Source organism: Manacus candei, unplaced genomic scaffold (genome assembly GCF_025592945.1).
Source record: "Manacus candei isolate 608988 ecotype Guabito, Panama unplaced genomic scaffold, ASM2559294v1 h1tg000047l, whole genome shotgun sequence".
In the NCBI taxonomy this organism is placed as follows: Eukaryota; Metazoa; Chordata; class Aves; order Passeriformes; family Pipridae; genus Manacus; species Manacus candei.
This window is the reverse complement of record NW_026138095.1, coordinates 3,424,017-3,436,665: the sequence shown is the minus strand read 5'-3', so window position 1 is coordinate 3,436,665 and position 12,649 is coordinate 3,424,017. Positions and strand designations below refer to the sequence as shown.

The following is a 12,649-nucleotide window of genomic DNA, read 5'->3' as shown; positions in this document are numbered from 1 at the left end:
CAGTTCCTTCTGGGCTTTGGGATCAGTGTCAGTTGATCTGGTTGCAGGAGAAGGGCTGTACTTTGGAGAGAAAGATTGGATTCATGGAGAAATTCTCATCTCAGAAAATATGAGTAAGAGTGTCTGGAAGGCTTGAAGAGGTGATATTCCCAAGTGGACAGGTGCAGGCTTAGTCCTAGAGAGATGTGGACAGCCTGCTGCACATCACTCCACCTGTTCATGCTTCCTTTTGAAGGAATTTAAAATAGGAGTAGTGAATGTGACCCATTTGTGAGGAGTTCTGACACCAGTGGATGAAAGAGCCCATGTAAGATCTGGGCAATCTTATTACTAATGTTTTCCAACTCTGGATGAAATATTTATCCATCACTGGTGATTATTTTTGTTAGTAAAATCCCCTTTGCAATTATAGCTGGATATTCTTCCTGACTTTAAGTGTGTTGATTTATTTTATTTGTTATTTGCTACCATCTTACATTTGCTACTGCAGGTTATTCAAGGTGTTTTCATGTCTGTAAATGGCAGAAGCAATTGCTGGGGCAATTCAGATTATTAGTTCCAAGCCCTTGAATGTCTCACCCCAGTGGCAGCCCCTCCTGAGGTCACTGGTACCTCACAGGTAGCAGGAGTGAAATCTAAATTAGAAAAGATTTAAATCCTGTCCCCTGTGTACAGCCTGAGTAAGTCAGGAAAGCCCTGGCTTGGGGAATGAGGAGGAAGGATGGTGTCACTGTGCTCTAGCTTAGGGATAGGGTGGTTGGACAGCTGGAATTCCCCTGCCCTGGGGATCAGTAGGCCAAGAATCCTGGTAGGCTCCAGGCCTGCCCTGACGTCTCTCCTGGCATTGCCAAAGCCTTCTTCCTGGAAGGAAGCAGATCCCCAGTGTTCCTCCCTGTTCAAGGTTGCCACTGTGTCATCAGGGGGGGCTAAAATACCAAATTTTGTAATCCTGACCTTCCCTCCTGCTCGTGTTACAGCTCTTTAATCATGTCTCACTTCCTTTGTTAAGGCAAAAGCCCATTTTCACTGCGTGGTCCGTGTATTTTTTGCCTTGAAATGGAAGGACTGTGGGTTAGATAATCAGAACAAACAAGACCTTCCTTTTTTGTTCTTGTTTGTCTTGCTATTTCTTCCGTGGCCTTTGGCAGCACTTGTGTTTATGTGTATCAATGACATATATTTAAAGACATGGCGCTTTATATGTTTGATTTTTTTAACTGCCCTCAGTGTAAACTTCTGCAATTGCCATTCTTTCTCAGCAAGGAAGAAGAGAGGCTGGTTTTGAAAAAAAGTTTGCACAACATTGGTATGGAATTAAAAAAAAAAAAAAACCAACAACCCAGAGGAATGCTTTGTCTTCTGGAGATTTTGACTGGGGAAGTAAACACTTGTTTTCCCTCAGTATTTTGGGGTGGGAGAAAATAACTAAACTTTATAGATAGGGAAATTTGGAGGCTGCAAGCTCAGACTGCTCCACAGGGGCAGGCCAGCTTCTGGGGGTTTTTATTCTGGTGCCATTGATATGTAACTCCAGTTCCTTATTCCAAACCAGTCTTGCTTACTGAGCTTTCATCCTCTCTGCACACAAATGTTTACAACATGAGGCTTCAACCAGAAGCAATCACTCATGTCTGAGAAACACAGAAAAGTGAATATTACTGTAGGAAAAGAAGTGCTTAGGAATTTAAGCAGGGAGATTGTAATTACCCATGGGCGAGAATGTGTTTTTCTGTTGCATTTCTGTTGCACTGCCAGTTGAAGTTAAAGGATACTTAATGAGGCCATGACGTAATATCCAAATATTTCTCTAATTTTATATGCAAATTTGTTGTTATAAATTAGAAATGCACTGGTTATTTACCCAGCCTTTTCTCAGAGTCCTCCATAATGCCAAATTACAGACTTAATAGAGGAAAAGCAGATAAGAAATTATCGATTTCCATCTTTTTTCATTTTTAAATGTGATTTTACTGCACTGAGAGGTTCCATTTCATGACTGAAAAGTTTGAGTGGTGCCTGTGGCCCCATCCTGGTGCTGAACGAGGACAAACTGCCAGATCCTCTGAGCGCTGTGGAGTCCTTGTCAGATGTTGGATGGCTCATAATTTAGAATTAGCAGCGCTGGACTGCCCAGGTTTTCCACAGAGCAGTAGGTACACAGGGCTGCTGAGTTGGTAGCAAGAATTTTTGTGAGTGGTGTTATGTAGAGAGATGTTCTGGAGATGTGACTGTGAACTGTTGTGCCTTTTGTTGCTGTTGGTCCCACTTGCATGAAGGATGATGTGTCTGAGGTGGATGTTTTGAGTCTTTGGCTTAAATGTGGTCTGGGGAAATAAATTTCATGCTCTGTCCTGTTTGTAAGAGGCAGGAAAGGCTCATGATTCTCCGAGCTGTAATGCTGAAATATTGGAAGAAAAAGAACAGTGGGTTTGTGTTTGGAATGAAATTTTGAATGTTGGAGCGGCAGGAAGTGAAGGATAGAAATGTGAGCACTGTGTGCATTGGACTGAGCTGGTTTTATGGTAGTTGGGGTAAGTGTGACTTAGAAATGATCTTTCAGTCTGCGAATTTCCCAGTCTGGGTTTTTTCCCCCCATAGTTATATATAGCAAAAATACTGTATTCATCAAAACACTAAAAATTACACTGCTTAAATATGCTTAAAAGGTCTTTCATAGCCCTTCAGACCCCATGGCAAGAGGGAAATATGTAACATGAGCTGTTTTGGAGTATCTTGGTTGTTAGTAATGTGGCACAAGTGTTTAATTGGCTGGAAAACGTTTAGTGGTTCAGCAAACCAAGAAGGTAACAAATCACGAGCGGGAAATGCCACAAATGAAGAGCACAGTGGGTTTGGCAGCAGGTAAAATAAAGCCTCTTCCATGTATATCTTTTCACTCCATGTAAGGTAATCTGTATTTTTTTTAAGGGAACATTTCATTTTATCCTGGGGTAATTTTGGGGGGACAGGGACGGGCAGTTGGCTTCTGTTCCCAGGTGATGTTCCTTCACTGCTCTCAATCAAATTCCCCATCAGCTGAGATTCCCGAATGCTGTTGACCAGCCACGAGAGCTGCCTCGTATCTGTTCCTCTGCTATCTTGGGAGCCAGAATTTGTTGGACTTCTCTCATTATCTAACACAGGGAGGTCATTGAGGGGAATGTTTTTTAGCATACTTTGGAATCTGCACCGACCCAGCGCTGCAGGTCTTCTCTGGCAGCGCTGGTTTTGATTAGGGCTGTTTGTGCTGGTGGGTTCGAGGTGACTCTGCTCTGGCCCTATCTGGAGACACTCACACGTTTGGAATGGTGCAGGACGTTTGTTTTGTCGTTTGAACTGACTGATATTCCTTGGCTGTGGCTCTGTTTATGTTTGTTTGGCCGGGCTAGACAGCGCTCCCCTGCTTCCCAAGTTTTGTCAGGATTACGCCGTTAACCACAGCAGGATCGTTACTCATTCCTGCTGATGCAGTTCTTTGAGTGGGGTTTCAGATACGTGACTGAATCGTTAATGTTCCTTTCAAAAGGAATGAGGGTGAGTTCCAGTGGGAGACGTGTTTGGGATGCACGTTGTGGTGTTGCTGTGAGAGGAGAACTTGGGAATCCATATTCTGTTCTTGGAGGAGTCCAAAAGCTGAACCTGTTGGTTGGTCATGCATTTGAGGAGAGGAAACAAGGGACATTATAAAAGCATTATCCATATGCAGAAAGGTTAATAAAATTAAAATACAGAGTTAGAAGACAACTCTCCAAACCAGACTTAGCTGTATTATGCCAAACTACTTGAAGCAGGGTCATGTAAAAATGAATTTCAAAGGTTATTTCCAATAAAGATAGCAATTTTTAGAGGTGGAGGTTAGTTATTGCTTTGAACTTTCAAAAAGGCACACAAAAATATCATGCACAGTTACATAATAGGTGTGGTTTGGGGAGAGATGTGTTTGGAGGATCTGTGGGTGGCGTGATTGTGTTATTAAATCTGTTACGGGAGGACCCTTTTGTGCTCAGCACTCTATAAATGCATAACAAGAAACTCAGTCACAGGATTGTTCACTACTATAATAAATTAAAGTTCATTATGAAGCTGCAGTGAAGACTGAGGTCTATTGAAAGAAAATTTTCCTGTTCAGTATCCCAACATTCTGGCTGATTTCTGGGCTTGGTTTGTGACCAGTGCAATGGAACTGATACTCAGTATGAAGATTTTTACAACATTTTGCTTTTTGAATGGATTGAAAGAGTGATTCACATTTTGCATCTCAAACAGAAAGTGAATTTAGGGCTTTTTTTTTTTTCTTCCCCATCCATCCAGCTGTAAACCTCTCATAGATACCTGTAGCATCTGTATTTGCCCTGGGGAAAATATCTGTACCTGTGCTCTTCAGGTGCATCTGGTCACAGGGAGGTGCTGCTTTACAATATCAGGACGTGTCAGGAGTGGAGAAAGTTCTCGTGTGAAAATGAAAGTTTGACACTGGAGGGAAGACTTTCAGCATTGCTGCAAGATCCCTGTTACTCAGAGAAAACATGGATTGGATCACTAAGCTTTGGAGCTGCTGGGGGTGGGGAAGAGTTTGCATGGGGTTTCCCAAACGGGGATGTGCCGTGATAAATAATTCCCTAATTTAAAACCACTTTTATTGCTGAAATCCAAATACAGCTGTATTAGATAAAGCTGTGAATTGAACACGAGACTGAGAGTTAGGAACTGCTAATTTTGGTTCTGTCTCTGAGACTGATTGAAGTGGTGAGTTTGGCAAATGAGCTGTGGTCAGGTGCTCTCTGCAGGCAGTGCTGCACGAGTGGCAGGTTCGGCGAGAGTTGTGGAAAACCGTGACATGTTTGTGCATTTTAACTTCTGAAACGCGTTTGTAAACATCCTGGTATGTGTTCTGTGTTGAAATGATGCTTGGGAATCTTCCCTGACTCCCCTTTGCATTCCTTGGGAACACAGTTTTGGCACTTGCCTGGCGTTTTGAAAAGGAGGTGACACATGTTTAGTCACATCGACACAGATGTACCTCTGTATCATACAGCAGGCATTTCTCAGGAAGGACTTCTGGCACCATCTTATGACTCAGAGCAGAATAATACTGGGAATTGCATGACTGTGTAAGTCCTTCAGATTAGTGGTGTTCCCTCCTTTTGGTCAGAAGTGTTACAAAACGCTGTGATGTGAAATGTGCCGAGACAGGAACAAGGCCCTGTTCTGTTATTGAAGTGTTCAAAGAGTGGTTTTGCCACAGGTGAGGTGTAGTTTGGAAGGTTGTGAATGATGATGTTTTAACCAGCTTTTAGAATATGGATATACTGTTCTGCAAGGTGTGGTTGAGTCTGAGGCTTGTAGGTGGGTGCTGCTCCATGGAGAGCTGGTCGGGCAGTGCTAATCCTTCCCTTTGTTTTTCTCTGGCAAATTTCATTAAGAGAAGCAAAGATTAAATTACTTTTCTAATGCATTTTTTTAAAGTAAGTAATCGGTGATGTTGTTATGGGGATAAAATGGTAACCATGGGACAATATTTCAATTAAAATGTCCTCATCTTGGCCAAGTGTGAGAAACTCTACTCAAAAAGCAGTGTGAACATAGAAGTACATGGACTACAAACTGCTGCTGTGTTAAGCAGTTATTATGAAAGAGTGTTTACATGAGGATTTTCTATGAAGGAGCCAAAAGAACTTTAGGTGGGGCAGAAGCACCACCTATTATTATGTTACCTGATGCTTACTATGACATAGTCCTCATTTCACTTGGTTGCTGCCTGCCAGATTTTAATTATTTGGGTTGAAATTTCCCATGGTAGGTGTCTGTTGTAAGCTGAGTTTTTGGGTACTGTGAGGAGAGAAAGGTTCTGCCAACATGGCTTGGTCTTTTCTAAAAATTGGGCAAAAAATATTTTCTTATGTTCATAATAAAATAGAAAAGAAAAACATCTAATGACCTATAGTGCTGCTTTGTGGAAAGTTGAGATGTGTTATGATATGATGTTTCTGCCAAGGATGTGCTTGTTATTGACCCTGTGAAAATCTGCTCAGCACTGGTCAAATTAGCATTAAGGACAAATGTAAAAGATAATCCCTGCAGTGAATATACTTGGGATACTAAATGGGATTTCTCTATAATTTGACGGCTAGGGCTCCTGCATTCCTCCCTGGCATGATTTTGGACAAAAATAAGAGCACAGAAAATTCCCTTTGTGCACTCCTGATACCCAGTTCCTCTCCCCTCCCAGCTCTGCCTTCCTGCAGCAGAGGGGAAGCAGCGGCTGGATTTAAACAGAAGGTGCAAATTTTCGTAGAATATGTGCAATAAATGTGGAGATGGGGGTGGCTGAATGAGGAGAATGAGGTTGAAAAATATTAGTGTTAGCAAGAAAGAGAAGGGAGGCTGTGTGGTGTGGGTACATATGATTTATTTTACAATGCTAATCCAGTTGTTTGTTGGAATACAGTTTCGCCATCTGCATAAATGAGAGAGCGTTTCTGAAATGGAGGAGGGAATAGCAAAAAACAGGAAGGCAAATCTTACTTAAGCCCCATCTTTGCTACACTTCATTTTCTCTGTTTTTAATGGTTCTGCCATGTTGTGATGCAGAGAAATGCTGGATACTCCCAAGTCCCTCTGCAGACACCGCGTGTCCTGCGTGGATCATGGAAAGGGCTGTACAGTACAGGGCAGAGCATGGTGGGGAAAAATCACTTCTCTGAATATGAGAAGTTTATAGAAACTTTTGCCTTGTGTTTTAGTGTCTTAATTCTTTGTAAAATGAGAATATTGTCAGAATGATAAAGATGTTTCCGTAATGCTTGTGAGGTGCTGGGTCGCAGTACTGGAGGCATTATTGAAAAGTTAATGAAATAATTAAAATGCAGTCTTTAGAACCAGATATGAGCAGCATGCAGTAAATAAGGCCTCAGGCCCCGTGCTGAAGTATTTCACTGCATGTCCATTAAGCAGCAGCCTCAGTTCTGCCTGTTCATTCCACCAGGTAGCCCTTGGAAAATGTTCTCTGTGACTAACAGAGTTACAGGCAATATCATAATGCAGACACACAGGAGGCCACCCTGAGCTTGGACAGATTTGTTTTGTCCTCACACAACCTCAGAGTATCGAACTTTACAACCTGGTGTTTGTTCTGTTAATGAATGCAATATGTATATATATATATATATATATATATATATATATATATATATATATATATATTTGCTTTGTGTGACCAGGTACCCTGGGGGTTATGGGTTGGCTTTCAGACAACGCCAGGACATGCCACGTAGATGTTGTGCTTTGACTTGCCAGGTATTTTGCTTAGTTTCATCAGGGCAGGTAATGTTTTCATGCAGCTGTGAGAAAAAGGATCAGTTTAAAGGCAGGAGATGAAGATATTAGGGATACTTATATGGTGGTTGCGAGTTCTGAGGCCATTCCCATATTTTTGAGCCAAAGATAGGCAGTTTGTCCATGTCTAAATGCTGCTGCTGCTGGCTGCAGAGACTGTCCTTTCTGCTGCTATTTCCAAGAGGAAAATAGAAGAGATTAGTAAAGGTACTAAAGTGTTAATAATCCCTTAGTAGTCTGTACTGAAATCATAACTAGCATGCAAAAACCTTGTTACTGTTTGTGATGTATGTAAAGAGATTTGAAGCCCACAGAGGATCCAGATGCAGAAGGCATTTGCTCTTAATCTTGACTGCCTCTGTATTTTTGTTACTGTCCTTATGTGGATGATAAACCACCCACAGGCACTTGTTCTTCTTACAGTAAATGTGGATTTGTTTATTCCATACCTTAAGTTTACAGGATTAGACTCAAGGCTCTGTTTATGTGGCCAGAGATCTCTTGTCCTCCTAATTTATGGTGCTCTCATTGATTTTTCAACGTGGAAGGATAATCTTAACAGTCAGGGGCATCATGAACCTCTTCATTCCCTTTTTTCCCTCCCCAGAATCAAGCATATCATGTTCCTTAGAGGCCATGTAGCAGAAGTTCTTGCTGTGGAATAAAACCTTGAAATACGCTTTCCTCATTCTGTATGCTCCAGTTCAGATTTAACATCATTTTTGGAATTTAAAGTAGGGTCATTTTGCCTGGAGTTGTACAACATTAGCTAAAGTAATTCAGTTATTTCAGAAAACTGATTAGATTGTCCTTTCTCAAGGGTGGAGGCTTTTGTATTTGTTCTGCAAGGTGTGCAGTGCATTTCTGAGAACTCTGTCTAACTGCTATTACAGATTTCAGCCATAATTGCAATAAAGGAGTGCACAAGTTCTCTGCTCTTACATTTTTCTTAAAAAAAAACAGGCAAAAGCACCTTTCCTACACTCCTTTTCTTCACCCTGTGCATGGGAGATGCACCATCCTTTCTCTCTGTTACATCATTCACACTGCTATAGTGCACTGTCATTACCTACTCTCATTAAATGATTTCTGAGAGTGGGATTATTTATGATCTATATGTCATGACACCAGGAAAGTGCATTTTTTTTTCCTCTGTGTGTCTGTAAGTCGCTTCTGTATTTTGTGCAGCTCTATTTTATTCCTTCCTGGAGGCTCGAATGAAATGGGTTTGGGTTCTGGTATTATTTTTTATCTTAAGGCAAGGTTTGGTTTATTTTATCACAATAGGTAAGGAAAATAAATAGGTATTTAATTTTATTTTAGTCATCTAAAGGTGCTTGAGTGGTATTTTGTAGTAGTACAAAAACAATTAACATGTAGAGATGCAAGCCTGCCTTAAGATGGGATCACAAGAGTTGCCAGAGCAACTCTATAATATGATTTAAGAGTGGACAGATATATTATTCCCTATTTTAGTGTGGACTGACAAATGCAGTTTGTTTGCAGAGTCTTGATAGTTGAATTCCCAGTGACCCATCATTATTAACTATAACATTGGCATATTCACAGTAACCAGTGTTTTGATTGTATAGTATACTTAATATATTAATTCAGGTTATTAAACAAACCCAGATCTTCCCATGCCTGTGTAAACTAAAGTATCTTGTCAGTCTTTTCCTGATAATTTTGAGAGGGGAACTCTTCAGTCACAGGGATTGTAGCCATACCAACTTTGTGATTTCCCAAATGTTATATTTCTAGGTTACAGAAATAACAGAATTTTGAGGCCTTCAGGTGTGAATTGTTTAAATCTCAGTTTACCAGTAGCGACTTCCAGAAAGCAATGTGTTGTGTATTGCTCATGTCTGTAGTCTAAAAAGTTTGGAAACTCTGCTTTAGGGAAACCTGGATGGATCCTTGAGCAGTGAAGGTGATGGATGCAGTTTATGGCAAGAAAAATAAATAAGGCTTTTTCTTTCCCTGGTGATCCTTTGCTCCAGCAAAGGTAAATGGCAGCACATGGCAGTAATTGATGGGCTAACTGATGTCTGGGTATCCATAAGAGGCTGAATTATAACTTAACCTTTCCCTGGGTCTGTTATCTGTCTTGTTACACATTTTTCATGAAACCTGAAGCATCTTTGAGACCCTTCAGACTTCTGGGAAATTCAGTTCCAATTGACTTGAAGTTCAGAAGTTACTGAGGGAGGACAGAGCAACCAGCCTCATAAATAAATCTAGTGGGTCTCTTCTTGCTCTTAAAAGGAATTGCTGGGCAGTTCTGATAAACCAGCTGTCTGTTCTTGAGGATTGCCTGAATTTATTACATGTTTAAAACGCCTGCCCGGTTCGGTGGCCGACCTTTCCAGAGCAGGGCTGAAAAATCCCGGAGGCTTGGGAAACACAGTGGATGCATTTGGGTCGAGAGGGGCGGGCTGAGTGGAATTCCTGTCCTGCTCTCTCTGAGCCCGTGCCAGCCTGACCCCGATGGGCAGTGGAAGGGCAAACCCATCGCCTCCTCTCCTCTCCCGCAGGACAGCAGCCTGGGAACAGGAGGACACGGCTGAGTGGCTTTGGCAGGGGATATTTGGTACTTCTCTCTCCCAGCAGAGCTGTTGGAAGGGTTGTGGGTTGTAATGGGAGGCAGCTGGAGATGCTCTTCCCCTGCGTGTTCCCCATGGCAATGGGGCTCATTCATTTGCCTCCCTTTGCGATTCCCAGGATGTGGCTCTTGAAGCCAATTCAATTGACAGTAAATTCCTCCCGGTCTCACTGTAGGGCTGCAAGTTGAACATCATTGCTTTAGCATAAATCTTTACAAGAGATGTTAATGTTTGGTTAAAATATGCAAATATTTACCGACTTGTCTACTGTTTGTCAGCTTGGCATGCGAGACCTTGGATCTGATCCTTCTGTCTTGGCAGACATTGGGAATTTTGCCAGTAACATTAATAGGAACAGCATTGTGCCCTCTAATCTGTTTGTTTATGAAGTACAGCGAGAGTTATCTGGCTTGATGCTTTACAGTGATTTGAAAAAGCATCTGCTTGAAATTTTTTTGGGAACCGTCACATGCTTCGACTTATCATTCTCTTGGTGTATGGACCCTTTGATTCCATCAGACACATCAGTAAGCTGGGAGGCTTGGAAGTGCACAGTCATGAGTTAAACTGCCATGAAACACTAGAATTTTAGTTCATGATGTTCTCTCCTCCTACATTGATTTTTAATTTGAAGTTGGACTCATCAGACTGGAGTAGTTCTTCAAAGCCTCCTGTGCACCAAGCAGGGGGAGTGTTTACTTGGGAATAAATGACTGTAGATCACGTTGTTTATCACTCTTCCTCCTCAAGCTGCCTCTTCTGCCTTTCCCAGCTCTAGAGGGGAAATGTGCAGTTTTATTTGGAGATCAGATTTTAGTTGCTCTTTTCATGTTTGCTTACAAAATCCCCTTGGCAAGAAGGTGAAACGCTCGTTAGGAATATTGAGCCTGAAAATCATTAATTGTAGGGGAAAAAAAATAAATCTCTCACAGTTGAAAAAACTACTGAGGTTTAAGTTACAGCAGTTGGAACGAACCAGATATTTGAAATGATGTTTTGGGGAAGAGAAGCTGAGCACAACTTGGCCTTCAAAGAAATGCAAGATCAGTAAGTTTTCTTCTACTTAATGGCAGGAGTTTTTTGGAGGTATAAAGTATGATGCCAGATGATGTATTTAGATATATGTTTTCTTAGATTTGTCCACCTATTTTAGTTGTGCAACTTTAGATAGTGGGAATATGTCTGTTTACTGTTTCTTCAGTATTTTGCAGATGTATTAAAGTTTGCCATTAGAATAAATTGTTTCTCAAATTTAAATTTAGAACTCTTCTGGAATGTGGTTCTCTGGACCACATTGAGAAAATGAATACTCCTGACATCTATTCTGTTACATGTTTATTATTTTAATTTCAATTTTACAAGCAGAAGTGAAATGCAGAAATAATTTGGTCAGTTTTGCAAAGAGAGTTGGGAATATAGTGCAGACCTTGTGATACTTCAGCTTTCAATTCTAATCTGTAATAAATTCTACTCTGAGAGTGAATTTAGAAATTCCAGTATTACATCTGAAATTTTTGAAAATACAGAACTGAAAGCAAATTTTTTTTGAAAAAGTGCCTCCATCCCTTGGCTGTTAATGATTCTATGAATACTTGGAAGTTTGGGAAAGACCTCCAAGATCATTGAGCCCAACCTTTGGCTTGATACCACCCTGCCAACTAAATCATATTGTGAAGTGCCACATGTACTGTTTTTTGAACACCTGAGCACCTGTATTGGAGTCTGAGGGAGATGGCACAAATATCCCCTTAAATGTTCATGTTTGAGTCTGCATGTGTGGCTCTAAATGGGATTGAAATTAAATCTGAGAGCCTGAACGTATCATTTTCATTCTGTTGTCCACATACTGGGTTTCTTTGTTATGATTTGATTTTTTTTAAAAACAAATTACACTTCAGTGGCTCCTAAACTTTCACTGTGCCCCGTGCACTGTGACTTGGGTGGGTTTTTGCCACTCTGAAACACCATTAGGGTGACTCAGATTGGCCAGTTGTCCAAACAGCCTGGTCCTGCTGCTCATCCTCATCCCCAGGTTTTTAATTAGGGTTGGTTGTGTCCTCTGAAGTCTTCAAATTGCCCAGAGAAATTGTGTGGCCACTGTAAAATGAGCTTCTTCTCAAACAGATGAGCTCAGTTTTTACCAGGATAAGGCAGTTGGGAAGTCACATCTTTGATGTGTTGGAGAAGAAGGGCTTTCAGTGCCTGTCAGTGGGGCTGGCCAGGTCAGTCAGGATGGGATCTGGGTTTAATCAGTTCTTTGGGAATAAACACACAGAAGCTCTGCTCAGGCTTTTGGTCAAAGGAATTTTGGTTATATGTCAGCCAGGAAGTGAGGAAATCAAAATTACAGCAGAGTTCATGGAGTCCTCTGTTTTCAGTCCCTCAGGAGGAAAACAGAATGTACATGAGAAAAACATCAATTAACTGTTGTATTACTGTGGAAGCAAATCCCAGATTTGTAAAATATACTGTGGCCTAAAATGTTAGTGAAGTGGAAGCCAGTGTAATTTTTAGTTGTATGTACAAAGGATCCTTGCATACACAGCTTAAGAATACCTAACATTTATATAATTGAAAATACATGCTCAAGTGATGCAGCTGAATCTGTAACAGAATTACCTAATGAATGGATTTACTCACATGTATGGAAATGCAAAACCTACTTGCCTATTCCTATTTTGGTTGAAAGTGGGGACTTATTTTTAGCAGAA

The 12,649-nt window shown here is 41.1% G+C and overlaps 1 protein-coding gene across 4 annotated transcripts in view; it reads left to right on the top strand.

Moving 5' to 3' along the window:
• HELZ (helicase with zinc finger) overlaps positions 1-12,649 on the top strand; it is an 84,092-nt gene that overhangs the window by 2,283 nt on the left and 69,160 nt on the right. Inside the window, exon 1 of one of the 4 annotated variants that reach the window (XM_051797632.1) lies at positions 9,689-10,985. The exons of the other annotated variants lie outside the window; for them this stretch is intronic. The gene's annotated coding sequence lies outside the window, so the exon portion shown is untranslated. Of the gene's footprint in view, positions 1-9,688; positions 10,986-12,649 lie in introns of those variants that run through there. 4 annotated transcript variants of the gene reach the window in all.